Genomic DNA, 26,395 nt, shown 5'->3' on the forward strand with positions numbered 1-26,395 from the left:
AAATGTCCTCTGAAAATCTATTGATTACTGTGTTCAGCTTCCCAGTAACTCTTGTCAACGAACTCTGTCGTGCTAGTTAGACCTTTCACAAAATCATGGTGACTCTGCCTAATGTGTCAGTGTGGCTCAGTGGGCAGTACACTCGCCTCTGAGTCAGAAGGTTTTGGGTTCAAGTCCCACTCCAGGGACTTGAACATGAAATCTAGGCTGACACTCCCAGTGTAGTGCTGAGGGAGCGCCGCACTGTCGGAGGCGCAGTATTGAGGGAGTGCAGCACTGTCGGAGGGGCAGTACTGAGGGAGTGCAGCACTGTCGGAGGGGCAGTACTGAGGGAGCGCCGCACTGTCGGAGGGGCAGTACTGAGGGAGCGCCGCACTGTCGGAGGTGCCGTCTTTTGGATGAGACATTAAACCAAGGCCCCATCTGCCCCCTCAGGTGGACGTAAAATATCCCATGGTGCTATTTCGAAGAAGAGCAGGGGAGTTCTCCCCGGTGTCCTGGGGACAATATTTATCCTTGAGAGGCAAGGATCACTCCAGGATAAACGGGCATAATTTCAGAATAAGAGGAATAAGGGGACGCCCATTTTAAAACAGAAATGAGAAGGACTTTCTTCTCAGAGGGTTGTAAATCTGTGGAATTCTCTGCCCCAGAGAGCTGTGGAGGCTGGGTCATTGAATATATTTAAGGTGGAGATAGACAGATTTTTGAACGATAAGGGAGTTGAGGATTATGGGGAGCGGGTGGGGAAGTGGAGCTGAGTCCATGATCGTATTGAATGGCGGAGCAGGCTCGAGGGGCCGTATGGCTGACTCCTGCTCCTATTTCTTATGTTCATATCTTCCTTCAACCAACAACTAAACGGATTATCTGGTCATTATCACATTGCTGTTTGTGGGAGCTTGCTGTGCGCAAATTGGCTGCCGCGTTTCCCGCATTACAACAGTGACTATGATCCAAGAAATACTTCATTGGCTGTAAAGCACTTTGGGAAGTCCTGAGATTATAAATAGTCTTTCCCCCCCCCCCCCGCTATTTAACGTGTACCTTTCCATGTGTCTTTTGCTTGATGATGAAATCTAGCAATTTCCCCATTTCGAATGTTAAATTCACAGGTCTGCAGTTTATTGAGTTTGTCCCATTCTCCTGCTATCTCGACCAGAAGATCGTTTATCACTGAATCAGCAAGTTTCCAACTCATGTTCCCCACCCCCCAGTGTGCTCCCCTATTTCTGTTAATAAAGTTGTGTGGGTACTGTCTGGAAGCGGAGGTTTGCCCAGTTGGAATTCCATTAGATACCCATTAATATGTTTCAGTTTATCCATTTTTAGGGACGGGCAATAAATTCTGGCCTTGTCAGCAATGCCCACATCCCAGGAACAAATATCTTGTTTTACAAATCAGTCATTTCTAGTGTCCTCTCTATCTCTGGTATCACACCCTCCTCCAGTGTGATGACTGAACTAAAATATTAACTGGGAGTGCTGCGTGCTGTTGCTTCAAATTGGTAGGAGGTTGAGAGGGGATTTGAGGGGAAATTTCTTCACCCAGAGGGTGGTGGGGGTCTGGAACTCACTGCCTGAAAGGGTGGTAGAGGCAGAAACCCTCACCACATTTAAAAAGTACTTGGAGGTGCACTTGAAGTGCCGTAACCTACAGGGCTATGGACCCAGAGCTGGAAAGTGGGATTAGGCTGGATAGCTCTTTGTCGGCCGGCGCAGACACGATGGGCCGAATTGGCCTCCTTCCGTGCTGTAAACCTCTATGATTCTGTGATTCCATGAGAACTAATTGTGACATGTCTCTATCCTTTACGACTGATGTATCTGAATCCCTCTCCTTGATGTATTATGCTTGATACCATCGCTAATTCTTTTCGTGCTGCCTTTTTTGCCATCCTTGTTGTTTTCCCAGTCTTCCCCTTGCTTTTTATAATCCTTGGCCACCATTCTTTTGCCCTTGTACAAGTCTCCTGATTTGGTTTAATACCCGTCCTCGCTTCTCCTGAGGACCTCTGTTGCTTCGAATTGACCGGGGGATCTCCTAATGGTCGTCCATCCCAAAATAATCTGAGCACGGCACAGCTCTTGCCTTTAAAGCCAAGCATCAAAAGAAAGATTTGCATTTATATAGCGCCTTTCACGATTACCGGATGTCTCAAAGCGCTTTACAGCCAATGAAGTACTTTTTGGAGTGCCGCGTCACTGTTGCAATGTGAGAAACGCGGCAGCCAATTTGCACACAAGTAAGCTCCCACAAACAGCAATGTGATAGCGACCGGATAATCAGTTTTCGTGATGTTGATTGAGGGATAAATATTGGCCCAGGACACCGGGGATAACTCCGCTGATAACTCTTCTTTGAAATAGTGCCATGGGATCTTTTGCGTCCACCTGAGAGAGCAGGCGGGGCCTCGGTTTAACGTCTCATCTGAAAGACGGCACCTCCGACAGTGCGGCGCTCCCTCAGCACTGCACTGGGAGTGTCAGCCTAGATTTTTTCTAGGGACTTGAACCCACAACCTTCTGAGCCATGAGCAACGGCTGACAAGCACATCAAGTTGCACATTATAATGCATTTCCTGCTGCAATGCTCCTGCTCCGCTAAAGCAATATATCTTTCAAATTGCTATGAGCAGTGTCCTGGGATATTGAGGTGTCAGATGCTGTGGTTGGGGGTGGAGTGTAGAATGTTTCAGTGTAAGGGGTGTCGCAGTTGTGTGAGGCGGACTGGTTGGGCTGGGTGCTCTTTGCCTTTCCGCCATTGTTCATTGTTCATAGGTTTATATGTAACCTTCAGGGCTGCTGACCAAGGGCCGTGCGGCTCTTTGTCGGCCGGCACGGACACGATGGGCCGAGATGGCCTTCTTCTGCGCTGTAAATTTCTATGTTTCTGTATATTGTCAATTATAAGGACTGAGAATGAAGTCTTGCGTGCTTCCCTGGAATCTGTGTTTTTGCAAATTCAGACTGTGAATCTGGGCCAAAGTCCCAGTAAACTTTGTTCCACAAGAAACTCAAATTGTAAGTTCTTTGGAAAGCCAAGGGTAGTTCATATGTTTCTACTTCAACCAACCAGATGTGATTGAAGATTATTTTCCAGCCAGATATCAAAAACATTCATAAATGTTAATAGACAAATTGAATTTCTCTGAATGTTGAATTAATGAAGTGATATGCTTATAGGAAGACTATAATGGGTGTATATTTTGGGATGAGACGTTAAAACAATGGCCCCGTCTGCCCTCTCAGGTGGATGTAAAAGATCCCACGGCACTATCTCGAAGAAGAGCAGGGGAGTTATCCCCGGTGACCTGGCCAATAGTTATCCCTCAATCAACATAACAAAAAACAGATTATCTGGTCATTGTCACATTGCTGTGTGTGGGAGCTTGCTGTGCGTAAATTGGCTGCCGCATTTCCCACATTACAACAGTGACTACACTCCAAAAGTACTTCATTGGCTGTAAAGCGCTTTGGGACACCCTGAGGTCGTGAAAGGCGCTATATAAATGCAAGTCTTTTTTTTCTATTTCTGGAAAGCAGTTGTGAATCAGTTCTTGTATTCATTCACAAAAGGCCTGGAGACTCCCTGAATTGTGATTCAGTTTTCCATCTTAACCATCATTCTAGCCCAGTTTTGAACTCTTAACTAACCTGCCCATCTCTACTGTGGTCTGTATCAAATGACATTGCAATTTTTAATATAGAATCATAGAATGATACAGCACAGAAGGAGGCCGTTCAGCCCATCGTGTCTGTGCCAGCTCTGTGACAGAGCGATCCAATTAGTCCCACTCCCCCCCAGCTCTTTCCCCACAGCCCTGAAAATGTTTCCCTTTGCAAGTGTCTTTTGAAAGTTACTATTGAATCTGCTCCCTCCGCCTTTTCAGGCAGCGCGTTCCCGATCACAACAACTCGCTGCGTATGTTTCTTTTCCCTCATGTTGCCTCTGGTTCTTTGGCCAGGAAAGAAGAGTTTAACCAGTGTTCCCGTTGGCAGCGATCTGCAGGTCCCACGCAGACCCTTCAAACCGCTTTCTGATGGGACCCCCTTAAAGGGGCCACGCACCCCTCAAAAAATAAGAGGGAAAGTTGGTAACAACCCATGTGCCAGACGAATATTTTATTAGCACCTTCCCTTCTGATTCCCTGCCCCAGCACAGCAGGGAAACCTGTATTTAGCCAACTTAATTTACCATCCTTGACTCATTTATCTGTGCAATTAATGCAACCTCTGCAGCTGCTTGTCGATGGGCAGTGTGCGTACCAAATAAATCTTCCGGCTGGTCGAGCCTCTTGAGTATTTCTATGCTCCCTGTCAGCATCATCATAGGCAGTCCCTCGGAATCAAGGAAGACTTGCTTCCACTCTAAAAGTGAGTTCTCGGGTGACTGAACAGTCCAATACGAGAACCACAGTCCCTGTCACAGGTGGGACAGACAGTGGTTGAAGGAAAGGGTGGGTGGGGAGTCTGGTTTGCCGCACGCTCCTTCCGCCGCCTGCGCTTGGTTTCTGCACGCTCTCGGCGACGAGACCCGAGGTGCTCAGCGCCCTCCCGGATGCTCTTCCTCCACTTAGGGCGGTCTTTGGCCAGGGACTCCCAGGTGTCAGTGGGGATGTTGCACTTTATCAGGGAGGCTTTGAGGGTGTCCTTGTAACGTTTCCTCTGCCCGCCTTTGGCTCGTTTGTCACGTTGGAGTTCCGAGTAGAGCGCTTGCTTTGGGAGTCTCGTGTCTGGCATGCAGACGATGTGGCCCCGCCCAGCGGAGCTGGTCGAGTGTAGTCAGTGCTTCAATGCTGGGGATGTTGGCCTGAGGGAGAACACCGACGTTGGTGTGTCTATCCTCCCAGGGGATTTGCAGGACCTTGCGGATCGTTAAAATGATGACACTCCAGCATCGAAGCACTGACCACACTCGACCAGCTCCGTTGGGCGGGCCACGTCGTCCACATGCCCGACACAAGGCTCCCAAAGCAAGCGCTCTTCTTGGAACTCCTATACAGCAAGCAAGCCCCAGGTGGGCAGAGGAAACGTTACATGGACACCCTCAAAGCCTCCCTGATAAAGTGCAACATCCCCACCGACACCTGGGAGTCCCTGGCCAAAGACCGCCCTAAGTGGAGGAAGTGCATCCGGGAGGGCGCTGAGTACCTCGAGTCTCATCACCGAGAGCATGCAGAAACCGAGCGCAGGCAGCGGAAGGAGCGTGCGGCAAACCAGACTCCCCACCCTCCCTTTCCCTCAACCACTGTCTGTCCCACCTGTGACAGAGACTGTAATTCCTGTATTGGACTGTACAGTCAGCTGAGAACTCACTTTGAGTGGAAGCAAGTCTTCCTCGATTTCGAGGGACTGCCTTATGATGAGCAGATATACAACCCCCTGACAGTTGAGAACGATCTATGGACGGACGTTGAGGCAGAACGGTGGTCTCAGATTGGATCCTGAGCTGGGGGAGGTGTTAGGCCGAAGCCCCCATGGTGTCCACCTCTGTTTCTCTCTCTCTCGGTTGCCTGTTTTTATGCCATATTTTGGTGGGCCGGTGGATACCTTGCATCAGTCATTTTTTACCCATTCAATTGTCCAATCACAGGGGAGAGGGTAGCTATGAGGTCATTTTTCCCTTATTTCTGTCTGAAGGTGTTGCCTTTTTTTAGAGACAGCTTGATTATGGTTAAGGCTCCTTGCTAAATTCGTTATTGCCACAACTACACCACGAAGGCCTGTTTTTCTGTCTTGACCTCGTAACAACTTTAGCTTCTGTTATAAAACCATTATTTATTTTATAATTCGCAATTTCTTTGGGTTCTTCATTTCTTACAGCCCTCCAATCTAGTACACGGAGCATTTTAGATTAACAGCTGCTCACAATACCATTGATATTTCTTCTGCTTGTCAAAGAATGTGATGGGGTAGTCTCCTGGGATGTAAATATGTTACTATTCAAACACGGGCTTGTTTATATTTGAGGAAGAATTTCTCACAAGAATTAGGATTTTTTTTTCACCTCGAATGCAATGGTTAGACAAAACTGTTAATTGTCCATCTCTCCCGCTTGGGGTAATGGGCAAAGTCATTTGGATAATCCATGCTTTCAGGGCGATCAATTTGCTGCTGACTAGCCCAACCAACCAGTTTCAAGTGAGCAGGAAGGGGACGTTATGGGGTAGTTATTAACCAGTTACTGATGGTAAAATGAGGTAACTTTCAAATTTCTCATTTTCAAATCCCTCCATGGCCTCACCCCTCCTGATCTCTGTGATCTCCTCCAGCCCTAAACCACACCCCCCACCCCGAGATGTCTGCGCTCCTCTAATTCTGCCCTCTTGAGCAATCCTGATAATAATCGCTCCACCATTGGTGGCCGTGCCTTCAGCTGCCTGGGCCCCAAGCTCTGGAACTCCCTCCCTAAACCTCTCTACCTCTCTTTCCTCCTTCAAGACGCTCCTAAAAACATACCTCTTTGACCAAACTTCTACTTGTGTGGCTCGGTGTCAAAATGTTATCTCCTAATACTCCTGTGAAGCGCCATGGGACGTTTCACTACGTTAAAGGTGCTCTATAAATGCAAGTTTTTGTTGTAGCTACAGAAGAATCATTCAGGGATGTCAGGATACGTCAAAATTAGAAAGACTGTGCTTGAAGGATCTGATTCCAATTTTGGTCTCTACACCAGGTGACAGAATATAAAACACTAGTTAGGCCACAGCTGGAGTACTGCGTGCAGTTCTGGTCACCACATTACAGGAAAGATGTGATTGCACTGGAGAGGGTGCAGAGGAGATTTACGAGGATGTTGCCTGGACTGGAAAATTTTAGCTATGAGGAAAGATTGGATAGGCTGGGTTTGTTTTCTTTGGAACAGAGGAGGCTGAGGGGAGACCTTAATGAGGTGTATAAAATGATGAGGGGCTGAGAAAGGTCCTTCCGATCCACTCTATTTCCCTTAGCAGAGGGGTCATCAACCAGGCGGCATAGATTTTAAGTAATTGGTGGAAGGATTAGAGGGGAGCTGAGAACTTTTTTCACCCAGAGGGTGTTGGAGGGGGTCTGGAACGCACTGCCTGAAAGTGTGGTAGAGGCAGAAACCCTCATCTCATTTAAAAAGTAAGGTCGTGGGTTCAAGCCCCACTCCAGGCTGACGCTCCCAGTGCAGTGCTGAGGGAGTGCCGCACTGTCGGAGGTGCCGTCTTTCGGATGAGACGTTAAACCGAGGCCCCCGTCTGCTCCCTCAGTGGACGTAAAAAATTCCATGGCCGCTATTTCAAAGAAGAGCATGGGGAGCTCTGGTTAAAACTTATCCCTCAACCAACATCTCTAGAACAGACTATCTGGTCATCATCTCATTGCTGTCTGTGGGAGCTTGCTGTGTGCAAATTGGCAGGCGAGTTTCACACCTTACAACAGTGACTGCGCTTTGGGACGTCCTGCGGTCGTGAAGGGCGCTAAAGGAATGCAAGTCTTTCTTTTTCTTTCAATGTGTCACGGTTTGTTGTGACAATCTAGGGTGCATTTGATTGTCCTGTGGAGTTGGAAAAGGAACTTCAAGAGTTTTTGAGTTGTTGCATGTAGCAGGCCACAGGTTTATTTTTGTGCGGTTTTTAAAAAACTCTTTTCAGTCGTTAATATTACTGGAGATTGCGAGGGTGGTTCATGAGATCACTCGGTTTGGTGCTTGGGCTGTGTGTTAATGGGCCTGATGGATATTGAGGCTGTTTCAGGTCAACTTGAGGAAGTGAACAGTAATGCTATTCAATGAATCTGTGCTGGAGGACATTTATATTGGGCTGCCCAGTGTTAACTGGCAAAAGAACACAACCTCAAAGTATGTGACCTGATGGCGGTCATGGCTTTCGACAGAGCCTATTATCTCAAACACTTCCTTTTAATGAAGCTTTTGATAATACTAGGTGTTGGTCAGATTTCCGACTTTCCTGACTGATTAACTCCAATGTTATAATAGTGAATGCTGTATTCAGAACATGCTGTAATTCAAGGATATTGGTTGTTTTTGTGAGAGGGTGGGCTACAGGTGAGTAGGATGGTGGAGTGGGGGGGGGGAGGTGGGAGGGAGTGTGGTGGGGGGTGGGGAGGGTGTGTGTGGGGGGGGGGCGGAAGGATGTGTGTGGGGCTGTAATTCCCGTATTGGACTGTACAGTCACCTGAGAACTCACTTTTAAGAGTGGAAGCAAGTCTTCCTCGATTCTGAGGGACTGCCTGTGATGATGATGAGACGACAATTCTCAGGCATTTCCAGTAATCCTCACGCTTTTCTTGCACTTCCCTGTTTTGGAAATGCAGTAATCTTTATGATGGTGAAGGGTATTTTTGCGAGCTGTATTGTCTAGTTGCAGTTCTCTAAAAATTTGAGTACCGAAGGAGGCTTTTTTTTTTTGTTGAACGAGCTGATTTTCTTTAAGTGTGCAGAGGAGCTGCAGTCAGTAACGCCTGCGCTGACTGAACCTCCCAACAGAACAGGCCCGTGTGTTGCAATTGTATTGCAATTGTTATTTTGCCCTTTCTTTCAACAACAGGAAATGGCCACACCTTTTCCTGATTACCGCTGGTTGGTGCTATGCAACAACAAGAGCAACTTGCACTTGGGTAGCGCCTTTAATGTAGTAAAACATCCCAAGGCCCTGCACGGGAGTGTTATCGTATTGGGGAATTACACGCTCAATCTGCAGCACAGTAGATTACTCACTAATCCACTGTTGCAACAGACACCCTCAAAGCCTCTCTGATAAAGTGCAACATCCCCACCGACACCTGGGAGTCCCTGGCCAAAGACCGCCCTAAGTGAAGGAAGTGCATCCGGGAGGGCGCTGAGCACCTCGAGTCTCGTCGCCGAGAGCATGCAGAAAGCAAGCGCAGGCAGCGGAAGGAGCGTGCGGCAAACCAGACTCCCCACCCACCCTTTCCCTCAACCATTGTGGTTTCCGTATTGGACTGTTCAGTCGACCTGAGAACTCGCTTTTAGAGTGGAAGCAAGTCTTCCTCGATTCCGAGGGACTGCCTACGATGATGAAGTGAAATCAGTTTGAGCAGAAACTTGTTCAGTTTCGAGAAGGTGCAGATCCGCAGCCCGAAACTGCCTGTAATTTGACATTAATTGGACATTTCACCTGGAAAAATCATGTGCATGGCTGGGACTGAATGCTTCACTAATAGAAGAGGAGGTGCTTCATGGAGTTGATGATTTTCTGATTTAGACATTCATTGAAATGTTTGAGGAGATGCATAACACCTGCTTGTGCAACAGTTTTTGTAGAATTTGTTCAGTGAAATAAATGTGTTGACTGTTAATTTCCATGTACAACAACAACACCAACAACTTGCATTTACGTTGTGCCTTTAAAGTAGTAAAACGTCCGAAGGCGCTTCACCGGAGTGTTATGATATTGGGGAATTACACGCTCAATCTGGCACAGTAGATTAGTCACTAATCCGCCGTTGCAACAGAGGAAACGTTTCAAGGACACTCTCAAAGCCTCCCTGATAAAGTGCAACATCCCCACCGGCACCTGGGAGTCCCTGGCCAAAGACCGCCCTAAGTGGAGGAAGAGTATCCGGGAGGGCGCTGAGCACCTCGAGTCTCGTCGCCGAGAGCATGCAGAAACCAAGCGCAGGCAGCGGAAGGAGCGTGCGGCAAACCAGACTCCCCACCCACCCTTTCCTTCAACCACTGTCTGTCCCACCTGTGACAGAGACTGTAATTCCTGTATTGGACTGTTCAGTCACCTGAGGACTCACTTTTAGAGTGGCAGCAAGTCTTCCTCGATTCCGAGGGACTGCCTACGATGATGATGTTGCAATGAGCTCATCGGCTTCATCCATTGAAGAACAGCAACCTCTTGGGGCTGGGCTTTTAGGCTTTTTTGTTTGTGGGGTGAAAACGGAAGCGGACTGGGAAAGTTACTGGCCGGGAATAGTTTGTGCTTTGGTAAAGAATTTCCGGCATCTGGGCCCTGGGCCAGGGTGTCAATGAGAAGGGAGGCGTTGTACAACTTCCGAGACGCAAAAATGGGACACTCGTGAACTAAAGTGCCGGGCTATGTGTGTGTGCTCCCAGAGAGGCCAGGGGGAGGGAGGAAACTTTACAAAAACACACCAACATTCCCAAAACACTGCCCACGCCACCCACAACACAAATCGCTGAACCAGTTTAAAAGAACACACCCTCACGCTTACCGTTACCGCACTTTACCGTCCTCACTGCACCCCCGGTGTGGCTGGACCGCCCTGGTGTCCTAGGCGATCGTTGCGGAGCGCGATTCCGGGCGGACGGGTCGGGTCCCAGTCCAAGCTCGCTCCGGTGTTGCAGCGAGAGGCGTTGCACGCCCAGCGCAGGTCTCCCTGGCTCAGCGCTGCCGCCAAACCCGACCCGAGTAGCGCGGCGTGGCGCTGGACACCTTACCGCCGCCTTTTACCCCGTTTACGCGGCGAAAACCCCGAGCGCACAGCCCCTTTGCATTTATATAGCGCCTTACACAACCTCGAGCCATCTCACTGAAAGATGTAACATTCTGAGGGGGATTGACAGGGTAGATGCAGGGAGGGTGTTTCCCCCGGGCTGGGGAGTCTAGAACCAGGGGGTCACAGTCTCAGGATAAGGGCTCGGCCATTTAGGACTGAGATGAGGAGGAATTTCTTCACTCCAGAGGGGGGTGAATCTTTGGAACTCTCTGCCCCAGAGGGCTGTGGATGTTTCGTCAGCCAGTATATTCAAGGCTGAGATGGACTCTCGGGGAATCGAGGGATATGGGGATCGGGCGGGAAAGTGGAGTTGAGGTCGAAGATCAGCCATGATCTTATCGAATGTCGGAGCAGGCTCGAGGGGCTGAATGGCCGACTCCTGCTCCTATTTCTTATGCTCAAAGTGCTTCACAGCCAATGAGGTACTTTTGGAGTGCAGTCACTGTTGTAATGTGGGAAATGTGCCAACTAATTTGCGCACAGCAAGCTCCCACAAACAGCAATGTGATAACGACCAGATAATCAGCTTTTGGAGGGATAAATATTGACACGGAGGAGAACTCACCTGCTCTTTCAATAGTGCTCTGGGATCTCTTGTGTCCACTCAGAGAGGAGACAGCGCCTCGGTTTAATGTCTCATCCGAAAGGCGGCACCTCCGACAGTGCAGCACTCCCTCTGCTCGGCATTGGGAGTGTCAACCTAGATTTTGTGCTCAATTATCTGGAGTGGGACTTGAACTCTCAACCTTCTGACTCAGAGGCGAGTGTGCTGCCCACTGAGCCACGGCTGACAACAGCATTCTACACTACGTAAACTAGAGGTGATCCAAAACACAGCTGCCCCGTGTCCTAACTCGCACCCAGTCCCGCTCACCCATCACCCCCTGTGCTCGCGAACCTACATTGGCTCCCGGTTAAGCAATGCCTCGATTTCAAAATTCACATCCTTCGTTTTCAAATTCCTCCATGTCCTTGCTCCCTCCCTATCTCTGTAATCTCCTCCATTTCCCCCCCCACCCCCCTAAGATGTCTGCCCTCTTCAAATTCTGACCTCTTGAGCATCCCTGATTGTAATCGCTCCACCATTGGTGGCCATGCCTTCTGTTTCCTGGGCCCCATGCTCTGGAACTCCCTCCCTAAACCTCTCCGCCTCTCTACCTCTCTTTCCTCCTTCAAGACGCTCCTTGAAACCCTCCTCTGTTTTGGTCACCTCTAATTTCTACTTCTGCGGCTCGGTGTTCATTTTTTTTTATCTCATAACACTCCTGTGAAGCAACTTGGGACGTTTCACTATGTTAAAGGCGCTATATAAATGCACATTGTTGTAGTATCACATCGGGACCGGCTAGGATCTCATTTTACGATTGGCAGATCCTGTTTGGCTGCTGTAGCTACCTAATCACTCGGAAAACCTGCGACAATTTTGGAAAATGAGTTGGGTTTGTAGCAGTAATTGGCCTGGGCCCGTGAGACAGGATTTCTACAGCTGTTACGGGACCTTGCCTAACCGGTCGAGTTACAAGCATCATGTTGTGATTTGCCTGTGTGCAAACAATTGCATAATATGCCCGGAATCAAAATCGAACACATTGTTCTTCCAAATCAACCTTTTTATCACAAGTCTTAAAAGCGCGTGTCAACCATTGTGGTTGGTTGGTTCTAGTCAGAACTCCTATACGGCAAGCGAGCCAAAGGTGGGCAGAGGAAACATTACAAGGGACCACCCTCAAAGCCTCCCTGATAAAGTGCAACATCCCCACCGACACCTGGGAGTCCCTGGCCAAAGACCGCCCTAAGTGGAGGAAGTGCATCCGGGAGGGCGCTGAGCACCTCGAGTCTCGTCGCTGAGAGCATGCAGAAACCAAGCGCAGGCAGCGGAAGGAGCGTGCGGCAAACCAGACTCCCCATCCGCCCTTTCCCTCAATGACTATCTGTCCCACCTGTGACAGGGACTGTGGATCTCGTATTGGACTGTTCAGCCACCTGAGAACTCACTTTTAGAGTGGATGCAAGTCTTCCTTGATTCTGAGGGACTGCCTGTGATGATGATTTTGCGGGGGCGGGGAGGGGCGACGGGAGATCAAAAAGTTTCTGATTATCAAATCTTACAACTTCTTCCTTATCCAACAACTGGAAGATACCCAGCTTTCATGTGTCGTTACCAACCATCCAATGAATCTTTGACATTCTCTACCCCAGAGGGCTGTGGATGCTCTGTCATTGAGTGTACTCAAGACAGAGGACATAAGAATGAGGAGCAGGAGTCGGCCATTCGGCCCCTCGAGCCTGCTCCGCCATCCAGTGAGATCATGGCTGATCTTCTACCTCAACTCCACTTTCCTGCCTGCTAGGAAGTGGCCCTCGAAATAGTGGATGCATTGGTGGTCATTTTCCAACAGTCTATCGACTCTGGATCAGTTCCTATGGCCTGGAGGGTAGCAAATGTAACACCACTTTTTAAAAAGGAGGGAGAGAGAAAACGGGTAATTATAGACCGGTTAGCCTGACATCGGTCGTGAGCAAAATATTGGAATCAATTATTAAAGATGAAATAACAATGCATTTGGAAAGCAGTGACAGGATCGGTCCAAGTCAGCATGGATTTATGAAAGGGAAATCATGCTTGACAAATCTTCCAGAATTTTTTTAGGATGTAACTAGTAGAGTGGACAAGGGAGAACCAGTGGATGTGGTGTATTTGGACTTTCAAAAGGCTTTTGACAAGGTCCCACACTAGATTGGTGTGCAAAATTAAAGCGCATGGTATTGGGGGCAATGTGCTGACGTGGATAGAGAACTGGTTGGCAGACAGGAAGCAGAGAGTCGGGATAAACAGGTCCTTTTCGGAATGGCAGGCAGTGACTAGTGGGGTGCTGCAGGGCTCAGTGCTGGGACCCCAGCTATTTACAATATACATTAATGATTTGGATGAAGGAATTGAGTGTAATATCTCCAAGTTTGCAGATGGCACTAAACTGGGTGGCGGTGTGAGCTGTGAGGAGGATACTAAGAGACTGCAGGGTGACTTGGACAGGTTAGGTGAGTGGGCAAATGCATGGCAGATGCAGTATAATGTGGATAAATGTGAGGTTATCCACTTTGGGGGCAAAAACACGAAGGCAGAATATTATCTGAATGGCGGCAGATTAGGAAAAGGGGAGATGCAACGAGACCTGGGTGTCATGGTTCATCAGTCATTGAAAGTTGGCATGCAGGTACAGCAGGCGGTGAAGAAGGCAAATGGCCTTCATAGCTAGGAGATTTGAGTATAGGAGCAGGGAGGTCATACTGCAGTTGTACAGGGCCTTGGTGAGGCCTCGCCTGGAATATTGTGTTCAATTTTGGTCTCCTCATTTGAGGAAGGACATTCTTGCTATTGAGGGAGTGCAGCGAAGGTTCACCAGACTGATTCCCGGGATGGCAGGACTGACATATGAGGAGAGACTGGATCGACTGGGCCTGTATTCATTGAGATCGCCTCTCATTTTTCTAAGCTCCAAAGAAACATATAAAATTCTGACGGGACTGGAAAGGTTCGATGCAGGAAGAATGTTGGGAAAGTCCAGAACCAGGGGACACAGTCGAAGGATAAGGGGTAAGCCATTTAGGACTGAGATGAGGAGAAACTTGTTCACTCAGAGAGTCGTTAACCTGTGAAATTCTCTACCACAGAGAGTTGTTGATGCCAGTTCATTGGATATATTCAAGAGAGAGTTAGATGTGGCCCTTACAGCTAAAGGGATCAAGTGGTATGGAGGTGAATGATCAGCCATGATCTTATTGAAGGTGCAGGCTCGAAGGGCCGAATGGCCTACTCCTGCACCTATTTTCTATGCTTCTATCCCCAGATCCCTCGATTCCTTTAATATCCAAAATCGATCTATCCCAGCCTTGAATATTCTCAACGACTGAACTTCCACAGCACTTTGCGACAGAGAATACTAAAGATTCACAACCCTCTGAGTGAAGACATTTCTCCTGATCTCAATCTTATCCTGAGACGATGCCCTCTAGTTTTAGAATCTCCACCCAGATAGAAAAATATCTCTCAGCATCTAGCCTGTTAATCCCCCTCAGAATCGGCGATAGATTTTTAGACTCTAGGGGAATCCAGGAATATGGGGATCGGGCGGGAAAGTGGAGTTGGGTTCGAAGATCAGCGATGATCTCATTGAATGGTGGAGCAGATTCGAGGTGCCGAATGGCCGACTCCTGCTCCTATTTCTTATGTTCTTAAAAAGTATTTTTCTTCTTGTTTGCAAGCGATGTGAGTTGCACCAAAATCAATATTGTTTCACTTGTGCATGATGTCATCTCGACAACACTGTCGCACTCCCATCAGTTAATGGTTTGCCAAATATTATTTCATGAAGATAGTGAAATATATTCTGGTTCAGTACAGGTTTCTTTGATTGATTTTCTCCAGCATCAATGTTCTCCTGTGAAGAAATTACTGAGCTATATGGGTAAAAACATACTATTTAAATGCCAGGATTGTTGTGCTGTAAGCGTCTAATGACGCGTTGTTGTTAGCTGGTTTTATGCTCTCCATTGAGCATATCATTGACATCAAGGGATTGAGATCAATAGTGGCATTAAATGTCACTATAAAATCATTTTACAGCACAGAAAGAGGCCCATTGTGCCTGTGCCGGCTCTTTGAAAGAACGATCCAATTAGTCCCACTCGCCTGCTCTTTCCCCGTAGCACTGTAAATTTCTTCTACTTTCAAGTGTATATCCAGTTCCCCATTTGAAAGTTACTATTGAATCAGCTCCCGTCGCCCTTCAGGCAGCGCGTTGCAGCTCATCATAACTCGCAATGTCAAAAAAAGAAGTTTCCTCATCTCTCCCTCTGGTTGTAATACCTGCCCTCCTGTATGTCTCAGAGACGTGGACCATGTACAGTAGACACCTCAAGTCGCTGGAGAAATACCACCAACGATGTCTCAGCAAGATTCGACAAATCCCTTGGGAGGACATACGCACCAACGTTAGCGTCCTCGTCCAGGCCAACATCCCCAGCATTGAAGCACTGACCCCCACACTTGATCAGCTCCGCTGGGCGGGCCACATTGTCCACATGCCAGACACGAGACTCCCAAAGCAAGCGCTCTACTCGGAACTCCTTCATGGCAAACGAGCCAAAGGTGGGCAAAGGAAACGTTACAAGGACACCCTCAAAGCCTCCCTGATAAAGTGCAACATCCCCACCGACACCTGGGAGTCCCTGGCCAAAGACCGCCCTAAGTGGAGGAAGTGCATCCGGGAGGGCGCTGAGCACCTCGAGTCTCATCGCTGAGAGCATGCAGAAACCAAGCGCAGGCAGCGGAAGGAGCGTGCGGCAAACCAGTCCCACCCACCCTTTCCCTCAACGACTGTCCCACCTGTGACATACGCTGAGTAACTCTCCCTAAATGGCCAGAATTGGCGCGGCTGGCACATTTGGAAAGCAGTAACAGGATCGGACCAAGTCAGCATGGATTTAAGAAAGGGAAAGCCTGCTTGACAAATCTTCTAGAATTTTTTGAAGATGTAACTGGTAGAGTGGACAAGGGAGAACCAGTGGATGTGGTGTATTTGGACTTTCAAAAGGCTTTTGACAAAGTCCCACACAAGAGATTGGTGTGCAAAATCAAAGCACATGGTATTGGGGGTAATGTACTGACATGGATAGAGAACTGGTTGGTAGACAGAAAGCAGAGAGTCGGGATAAACGGTTCCTTTTCAGAATGGCAGGCAGTGACTAGTGGGGTACCGCAGGGCTCAGTGCTGGGACCCCAGCTATTTACAATATACATCAATGATTTGGATGAGGGAATTGAGTGTAATATCTCCAAGTTTGCCATTGATACTAAACTGGGTGGTGGTGTGAGCTGTGAGGAGGACGCTAAGAGGCTGCAGGGTGACTTGGACAGGTTAGGTGAATGGGCAAACGCATGGCAGATGCAGTATAATGTGGATAAATGTGAGGTTATCCACTTTGGGGGCAAAAACACAAAGGAAGAATATTATCTGAATGGTGACAGATTAGGAAAAGGGGAGGTGCAACGAGACCTGGGTGTCATGGTTCATCAGTCATTGAAAGTTGGCATGCAGGTACAGCAGGCGGTGAAGAAGACAAATGGTATGTTGGCCTTCATAGCTAGGGGATTTGAGTTTAGGAGCAGGGAGGTCTTACTGCAGTTGTACAGGGCCTTGGTGAGGCCTCACCTGGAATATTGTGTTCAGTTTTGGTCTCCTAATCTGAGAAAGGACATTCTTGCTATTGAGGGAGTGCAGCAAAAGTTCACCAGACTGATTCCCGGGATGGCAGGACTGACAAATGAGGAGAGACTGGATCGACTGGGCCTGTATTCACTGGAGTTTAAAAGGATGAGAGGGAATCTCATGAAACATATAAAATTCTGACGGGATTGGACAGGTTAGATGCAGGAAAAAATTTTCCAATGTTGGGGAAGTCCAGAACCAGGGGTCACAGCCTAAGGATAAGGGGTAAGCCATTTAGGACTGAGATGAGGAGAAACTTCTTCACTCAGAGAATTGTTAACCTGTGGAATTCCCTACTGCAGAGAGTTGTTGATAGGATATATTCAAGAGGGAGTTAGATATGGCCCTTACAGCTAAAGGAATCAAGGGGTATGGAGAGAAAGCAGGAAAGGGGTACTGAGGGAATGATCAGCCATGATCTTATTGAATGGTGGTGCAGGCTCGAAGGGCCGAATGGCCTACTCCTGCACCTATTTTCTATGTTTCTATGTTACACCTCCTTTGGCTGAAAAAAAAACTTACCTAAAAAAAAAATCATAACTAACTGAGTTACAGTGGTTCAAATTGATTGGGGAATCTGTGTTTTTTTTTGGCCTGCTCCAAAAAAACGGTGCATATCACTGTGGAAAATTGAGCCCTATAAGCTCTGCCTTCAGGTTAGAACTGAGAAGTCATATCAGAAAATCTGAACAGGCTGGGTTCCTTTTCTCTGGAAAAGGGAAGGCTGAGGGGCGCCTGATAGAGGGCTTTAATATTATGAAAGGGTTCGATAAGTTAGACGTAGAGAAGATGGTTCCACTTGTGGGGGAAACCAGAACTAGGGGCCATCAATATAAGATAATAAGACAGTCACTAATAAACCTCTTTACCCAGAGAGCGGTGAGAATGTGGAACTCGCTGCCATTGGGAGGGGTTGAGGCGAATAGTATCGATGTATTTAAGGGGAAGCTGGATAAACACATGAAGGAGAAAGGAATAGAAGGATATGGTGATGGGGTGAGATGGAGAGGGGTAGGAGGGGGCTGGTGTGGAGCATAAACCCCGGCACGGAGCAGTTGGACCAAATGACCTGTTTCTGTGCTGGACACGCGATGTAATCACCCATGAATGGCCTGGATCTAATTTTAAGCTAATGTCCCCCTTCATCCGGACTCCCTCCGCCAGAGGCAATAGTTTCTCCCCAACTACCTTATCAACTCCTTCAGTCATCTGAAACATCTCGATTAGATCACCCCTTAATCTTCTTCACTCATGAGAAGATAAGCATAGTCTCTCTAACCTGTCCTCATAATTTAACCCTTTAACTCCTGGTATCGGTCTGGAGAATCTGCGCTACTCGCCCTCCAAGGCCGATATATCCTCTCCTGAGGGGCAAGGCCCAGGACTGAACGCAGTTACTCTGAATGGGGTCTGACCCGAGCTCTGTACAACTGTGAATAGCTCCATTGGGCGGGCCGCATTGTTCGCATGCCAGACACGAGACTCCCAAAGCAAGCGCTCTACTCTGAACTCCTTCACGGCAAGCGAGCCCCAGGCGGGCAGAGGAAACGTTACAAGGGACACCCTCAAAGCCTCCCTGATAAAATGTAACATCCCCACTGACACCTAGGAGTCCCTGGCCAAAGACCGCCCTAAGTGGAGGAAGTGCATCCGGGAGGGCGCTGAGCACCTCGAGTCTCATCGCCGAGAGCATGCAGAAACCAAGCGCAGGCAGCGGAAGGAGCGTGCGGCAAACCAGTCCCACCCTTCCCTTCCCTCAACCACTGTCTGTCCCACTTGTGACAGAGACTGTAATTCCCATATTGGACTGTTCAGTTACCTGAGAACTTGCTTTTAGAGTGGAAGCAAGGCTTCCTCGATTTCGAGGGACTGCCTATGATGATGATTACGACTGACAAAGCTTCCATCCCTTTGAATTCCAGCCCCCTCGAGATAAAGGCCAACATTTCATTAGCTTTTTGAATTATTTTTGTACCGATCCACTAGTGATTTCTGAACCTTGAACCCCTTCAGTTAGTACCACAAACTATTCCATTACAAAGCTCCAGCCTCATTTTATGCCCAGCTACTGCAATGCATCAGGAAGGAACAAAAGTCAACACTATCATAACAACAACTTGCACTTATATAGCACCTTTACCAGAGCAGGACGTTTTAATCAATAAAAACAATTTATGATGCCGAGTCACAGAAGTTAGACAATAGGTCAGGTGACCAAAAGCTTGGTCAAAGAGGTAGGTTTTAAGGAGCCTCTTAGTGCCAGCTGTGGCTCAGTGGGCAGCACTCGCGCCTCTGAGTCAGAAGGTTGTGGGTTTATTTCCCACTCCAGGAACTTGAGCACAAAAATCTAGGCTGACACTCCCAGTGCAGTACTGAGGGAGTGCCGCACTGTCGGAGGGGCAGTACTGAGGGAGTACCGCACCATCGGAGGGGCAGTACTGAGGGAGTGCCGCACTGTCGGAGGGTCAGTACTGAGGGAGTGCCGCACTGTCGGAGGGGCAGTACTGAGGGAGTGCCGCACTGTCGGAGGGGCAGTACTGAGGGAGTGCCGCACTGTCGGAGGGGCAGTACTGAGGGAGTGCCGCACTGTCGGAGGGTCAGTACTGAGGGAGTGCCGCACTGTCGGAGGGTCAGTACTGAGGGAGTGCCGCACTGTCGGAGGGGCAGTACTGAGGGAGTGCCACACTTTCGGAGGGTCAGTAGAGGGGGAGCGTTGCACTGTTGGAGGGGCAGTACTGAGGGAGTACCGCACCATCGGAGGGTCAGTACTGAGGGAGCGTTGCACTGTCGGAGGGTCAGTACTGAGGGAGTACCGCACTGTCGGAGGGTCAGTACTGAGGGAGTGCCGCACTGTCGGAGGGGCAGTACTGAGGGAGTGCCGCAGTGTCGGAGGGGCAGTACTGAAGGAGCGCCGCACTGTCGGCGGTGATGTCTTTCAGATGAGACGTTAAACCGAGGCCCAGTCTGTGCTCTCAGCTGGACGTAAAAGATCCCGTGGCACTATTTCGAAGAGCAGGGGGGTTATCCCCGGTGTCCTGGAGCCAATATTTATCCCTCAATCAACATAACAAAAACAGATTATCTGGTCATTATCACATTGCTGTGTGTGGGAGCTTGCTGTGCGCAAATTGGCTGCCGTGTTTCCCACATTACAACAGTGACTGCACTCCAAAAGTACTTCATTGGCTGTAAAGCGCTTTGAGACATCTGATAGTCGTGAAAGGCGCTATATAAATGTAAGTCTTTCTTAAAGGACAGCTGATCAAAAGTTTGGTCAAAGTGTTGGGTTTTAAGGAGCATCTTTAAGGAGGAGATGTGGAGAGGTTAGGGAGGGAATTCCAGAGCTTGGGGCCCAGGCAGCTGAAGGCACGGCCGCCAATGGTGGAGCGATTAAAATCGGGGATGCTCAAGAGGGTAGAATTGGTATCTCCCTATCCCAGCAATCTGCCATCGTCCGCTTTCAATGCATACTCTTCATCGCCATGACATCTCTGTGAGTATTATAGGATTTCCATTACTGGGCGTATTGAACCAGCTGTTACAGATGTGACTGCAAAGTGTGACTGACATAGCACGACCGGTTCTGCTGGAATACCGAACTCTCGACATGATGGATCTTTCTCGCTCCTGGTTACACACCCATCATCTTTAAAAAAAAATCTAACTTGACAAGCTGGGGTTCATTCTGCCAGAACTATCAACTCTCGATTGGTTGGGGACAACTCTGTGACGATGCATGTATGTCACTCTTCAAAAAAGCACACTGCTCCAGGAATGTAAATGTGTCGGTGACCCAACTGGTTCTTCGATGATCGAATGTCACGCCTAATAGTTCCGTGATGTTTACAGCTGTGTGTTACCAAGAAAAGTACCAACAGACATTGAACCAGGAAACTCTACTATGTTCAAGATGATTTGAATGTGACGAGTGCTTTGATGGTCTATTATTACAATTGTTTAGCACCGATGTAATGTCTTCAATAACCACAAAGTATCCTTCTGCCAGGCACCCCTCCCCCCCCCCACCCCCGGAATGGCTGGTCTTGTTGGACCCGTGCAATGCAACCAGCACACGGACAAACTGTTTTGCTCTGTCACTTGGAGTACTCCCAACATACAGCACTCCCACACAACAGGCTCCAAGGTGGAGATAGGAACATGGAAGTATTTTAGACGGAAAGACCAGTGGAGATCGGATGGCCCAATAGAAACATAGAAAATAGGTGCAGGAGTAGGCCATTCGGCCCTTCGAGCCTGCACCACCATTCAGTAAGATCATGGCTGATCATTCACCTCAGTACCCCTTTCCTGTATTGGATTACACGGGATATACGGCACAGAAACAGGCCATTCGGCCCAACCAGTCCATGCCGGCGTTCATGCTCCACTCGAGCCTCCTCCCGTCTTTCCTCATCTAACTCTAACCCTTTATTCCCTTCTCCCCCATGTGTTTATCCAGCTTCCCCTTAAATGCATCGATACTATTCACCTCAACCCCTCTCTGTGGCAGCGAGTTCCGCATATTCTCACCGCTCTCTGGGTAAAGAGGTTTCTCTTGAATTCCCCATGGGACTATCTTATATCGATGGCCTCTAGTTATGCTCTTCCCCACAAGTGGAAACATTCTCTCTGTATCCACTCTTTTAAAATTCTTTCATCATTTTAAAGACCTCTATTAGGTCACCCCTCAGCCTTTTTTCAAGAGAAAAGAGACCCAGCCTGTTCATCCTTTCCTGCAATGTATACCCTCGTGTTTCTGGTATCATCCTTGTAAATTGTGCAGAACAACATGTGTGCAGTGGGCAATGGAATAGCAAGGTGGGAGGTCTGTGCTCATAACTGCACCCATCCCACGCACACACACACACATTTATAGAAGTGCGTCTATACATGGACACACACACACATCAATCTCTTTCACGAGGCAGTGTTGAGCAGAAACCGTAAGCTCCTCCAGAATTGGGGAATTGCCCCCGAGTCTAATTTAGACCTGGTTAGATATCTCAATGGCCGCAAATTGTAAAAAAAATCTTAGATTTCCTGATTGGGAAACAAAGCTCATTTGCCTTGGGTGAAGTGCAACAGAGGTTTACTAATCTGATTTGTGAGATGAGCAGAGATTGGATAGAATGGGCCTATCTTGCCTAGAACTTAGAAGAATGAGAGGTGATCTCATTGAAACATACAAAGTGCTTGCAGGGCTTGACTGGGTAGATGTAGAGAGGATGTTTTTCCCGGGCTGGGGAGTCTAGAACCAGGGGTCACAGTCTCAGGATAAGGGGTCGGCCATTTAGGACTGAGATGAGGAGGAATTTCTTCACTCAGAGGGTGGTGAATCTTTGGAATTCTCTGCCCCAGAGGGCTGTGGAGGCTCAGTCGTTGAGTATATTCAAGGCTGAGATCGATAGATTTTTGGACTCTAAGGGAATGAATGGATCGGGCAGGAAAGTGGAGTTGAGGTGGAAGATCAGCCATGATCTCATTGAATGATGGAGCAGGCTCGAGGGGCCGAATGGCCTACTCCTGCTCTATTTCTCATCTTCCCATTACCTCAGCAGTGTATTACATCCACATTAATCACCGTTCTGTGTCTCCACATAATTTAAGACGTTATTGCACCATTCCAACACATCACTTTCGATCTGCCTCATCTCATGCTCTGCTCAAACCCCACACTAAAACTCAAAAAGTCCCATCCTTTTAAATGAGGCCACAGTCTGCACATTAACTATACCAAGTTCATTTATTCCAGATGTTTTTAATGCTGCAATCACTGTCTCTTACTCATTGCTTCCATTTCACAGACATTGCTTAGTAATATGATAATTATCCTTACACCACTCAGCAGGGAACATAGAGAATCTGTAAAATATTCATAACTCACTGAAAATGTTACCAGGCAGAAAACTTCTGAATACATTTTGCAATAACAAAGAATCTGGGACGCAAACAAACACACACACACACACACACACACACCAAAATACTGTGTCAGCAATTTTTAAACACAACATTGGAGATACCTGATGAATGTTCTGCAGGTTTTGGCTCCATATCGAATTTCTCACCACCGAATAGTTTTTTTAAAAGACGAGCATTTATACACTGTAGTCACTGTTGTAATGTGGGAAATGCAGCAGGCAATTTTGCACACAGCAAGCTCCCACACACACAGCAGTGTGATAATGACCAGATAATCTGTTTGGGCGATGATGTTTGAGGGCGAAATATTGGCCCTAGGACGCAGGAGATAACTCCCCTGCTCTTCTTTGAAATAGTGCCGTAGGATCTTTTACATCCACCTGAAGGAGCAGACGAGGCCTTGGTTTTAACATCTCATCCGAAAGACGGCACCTCCGACAGTGCGGCGCTCCCTCAGCCCTGCCCCTCCGACAGTGCGGCGCTCCCTCAGCCCTGCCCCTCCGACAGTGCGGCGCTCCCTCAGCCCTGCCCCTCCGACAGTGCGGCGCTCCCTCAGCCCTGCCCCTCCGACAGTGCGGCGCTCCCTCAGCCCTGCCCCTCCGACAGTGCGGCGCTCCCTCAGCCCTGCCCCTCCGACAGTGCGGCGCTCCCTCAGCCCTGCCCCTCCGACAGTGCGGCGCTCCCTCAGCCCTGCCCCTCCGATATTGCGGCGCTCCCTCAGTCCTGCCCCTCCGACAGTGCAGCACTCCCTGGAAAAGCAGAGTAAACCCTGGCTCATTGGGTAACACCCTCGCCTCGGAGTCAGAAGATTGTGGATTACATAAGAAATAGGAGCAGGAGTCGGCCATTTGGCCCCTTGAGCCTGCTCTGACATTCAATAAGATCATGTCTGATTCAAGTCCCGCTCTAGTGACCCGAGCACATAATATAGGCTGACGCTCTCAGTGCCGTACTGAGGGAGTGCTGCCCTGTGAACGCCTCTCTATTAGATCGCCCCTTAAGCTTCTCTGCTCTAAGCAAAACCACCCCAGTTTCTCTTGTGTCTGAAACTTTTCTGTCTGACAACTTTCTTTGGGTCAGGCTGTGGCATTTAATTCTATGATTGGATAAAAAAATGACAACATGTCTGTTGGCACCACTGTGTCAGCCAATGAGGCGGAGCTGGGGGCGGGACCTGCAGCAAACAGTCTAAAGAGTCCATTTAAAAAGAATCTCTACGAACTGCAGCAAACGGAGCTCGTGATCGGAACTACAGGCAACTCTCGATTATGCGTACACGGATCTAACGGAGAACCCTCTGCAACGGCACTTTTCAAAAACTGTGCTTCTGTCCCGTGTACAGCTGCACACGACCATTAAACCCACCCCAGACACAGTCCTGCACTGACGCACAGCATTATCACTACACACCGAGGAAGGGCTTTATTTTATAATAAAGTTTAATGCTGCCTCGACCTTGAAGGAATCCTTGTAGAGCAATCAAATGAACTCGGTCCTGGACAGTCTGTCCGCTCATACTGCGACCCATCCTCACGTTCTCAGATCGAAGGCATTGCTCCCAATCCCGCTCTTTTAGGGCACTGTCCAGATCATCGCGCTGGAAGCAAGTTCAGAGGGGCAAAAGATTTATCCAACTCTTCCTCCCTTCCCTGCCGTCTTTCTGTTTTCTGATCTTGGTGAATGTGCTCTTGTGCAGTCTGGAGTATCACTGAGGGGGCCACCTCGGGGGTCAGTAAAGCCGAGTCTCATTCGACCTCCTGCGGTTGAAGCCTTTAGACTGGCCATTTTAAGAAAAAGTAGACACAGTCTTCCATGGGTCTCTTCACTTTATATTAAAATGAATAGGTGGACAATCCCATCCTGGAGTGCACAGAAGCAGAAAAACATCACAGTACTGTATAAATTCTCATTCTCAGCAAGTACCTGCACTCGCCCTACCTGGAAAACCCGATCCCCGAGGGTCCCCGGATAATCGAGAGTTGCCTGTACAGCAAAGTCTCCCAGTAACCAGTGGGGTGCCGCAGGGATCAGTGCTGGGACCCCAACTATTTACAATCTATATTAACGACTTGGAAGAAAGGACCGAGTGTAACGTAGCCAAGTTTGTTGACAATACAAAGATGGGAGGAAAAGCAATGTGTGAGGAGGACACAAAAAATCTGCTCAAGGACATAGACAGGCTAAGTGAGTGAGCAAAAATTTTGCAGATGGAGTATAATATTGGAAAGTGTGAGTTCATGCACTTTGGCAGGAAAAAAAAATCAATGAGCAAGTTATTATTTAAATGGAGAAAAATTGCAAAGTGCTGCAGTACAGCCGGACCTGGGGGTCCTTGTGCAAGAAACACAAAAGGTTAGTATGCAGGTACAGCAAGTGATCAGGAAGACCAATGGAATCTTGGCCTTTATTGCAAAGGGGATGGAGTATAAAAGCAGGGAAGTCTTGCTACAGTTGTACAGGATATTGGTGAGGCCACATCTGGAATACTGGATACAGTTTTGGTTTCCATATTTACGAAAGGATATACTTGCTTTGGAAGCAGTTCAGAGAAGGTTCACTTGGTTGATTCCGGAGATGAGGGGGTTGACTTATGAGGAAAGGTTGAGTAGGTTGGGCCTCTATTCATTGGAATTCAGAAGAATGAGAGGTGATCTTATCGAAATGTATCGGATTATGAGGAGGCTTGACAAGGTGGATACAGAGAGGATGTTTCTACTGATGGGGAGACTAGAACTAGAGGACTTAGAATAAGGGGCCACCCATTTAAAACTGAGATGAGGAGGAATTTCTTCTCAGAGGGTTGTAAATCTGTGGAATTCGCTGCCTCAGAGAGCTGTGGAAGCTGGGACATTGAATAAATTTAAGACAGAAATAGACAGTTTCTTAACCGATAAGGGTATATGGGGTTATGGAGAGCGGGCAGGGAAGTGGAACTGAGTCCAATGTCGGATCAGCCATGATCGTATTGAATGACGGAGTGTATGGCCTACTCCTACTCCTATTTCTTCTGTTAGAAACATTGAAACATAGAAATTTACAGTGCAGAAGGCCATTTTGGCCCATCGTGTCCGTGCCGGCCGACAAAGAGCCGCACGGCCCTTGGTCAACAGCCCTGTAGGTTACATATAAGCCTATGAACAATGACGGAAAGACAAAGAACACCCAGCCCAACCAGTCCGCCTCGCACAACTGCGACACCCATTTTACTGAAACTTTCCACACTCCACTCCAACCGGAGCCATGTGTTCTTATGTAATAGCGGGATTATTTCTCCTGTAAAATGTCGTGAGTGGAGGGTAGTTATAGAATACAAATGATGCGATAACACCAGTCCCAGTCACTGGCCCTTTATTTTGCTGCAGGTTGTGACAGCACTATTCCCGGTCAGAATGGAGATGATTGAGTAAATCCCTCGGCGTGATTGACTCCCCAAAACCCTTCACTCCCTTTTTGCTCAAAAATCTGTCCCTCTCCACCTTAAATATATTCAATGACCCAGCCTCCACAGCTCTCTGGGGCAGAGAATTCCACAGCTTTACAACCCTCAGAGAGAAGAAATTCCTCCTCATCTCCGTCTTAAATGGGCGACCCCTTATTCTGAAGCTATGTCCCCTGGTTCTAGATCCGCTCACGAGTGGAAACATCCTCTCTGCATCCACCCTGTCGAGCCTCCTCGGAATCTTGTACATTTCAATAAGATCACCTCTCAGTCTTCTAAACTCCAG

At 48.3% G+C, this 26,395-nt stretch overlaps 1 protein-coding gene across 1 annotated transcript in view; it reads left to right on the forward strand.

The window, feature by feature from the left end:
- tspan5a (tetraspanin 5a) overlaps positions 1–26,395 on the forward strand; it is a 187,513-nt gene that overhangs the window by 49,140 nt on the left and 111,978 nt on the right. The window lies entirely within an intron of this gene.

Source organism: Pristiophorus japonicus, chromosome 2 (genome assembly GCF_044704955.1).
Source record: "Pristiophorus japonicus isolate sPriJap1 chromosome 2, sPriJap1.hap1, whole genome shotgun sequence".
NCBI lineage: Eukaryota > Metazoa > Chordata > Chondrichthyes > Pristiophoridae > Pristiophorus > Pristiophorus japonicus.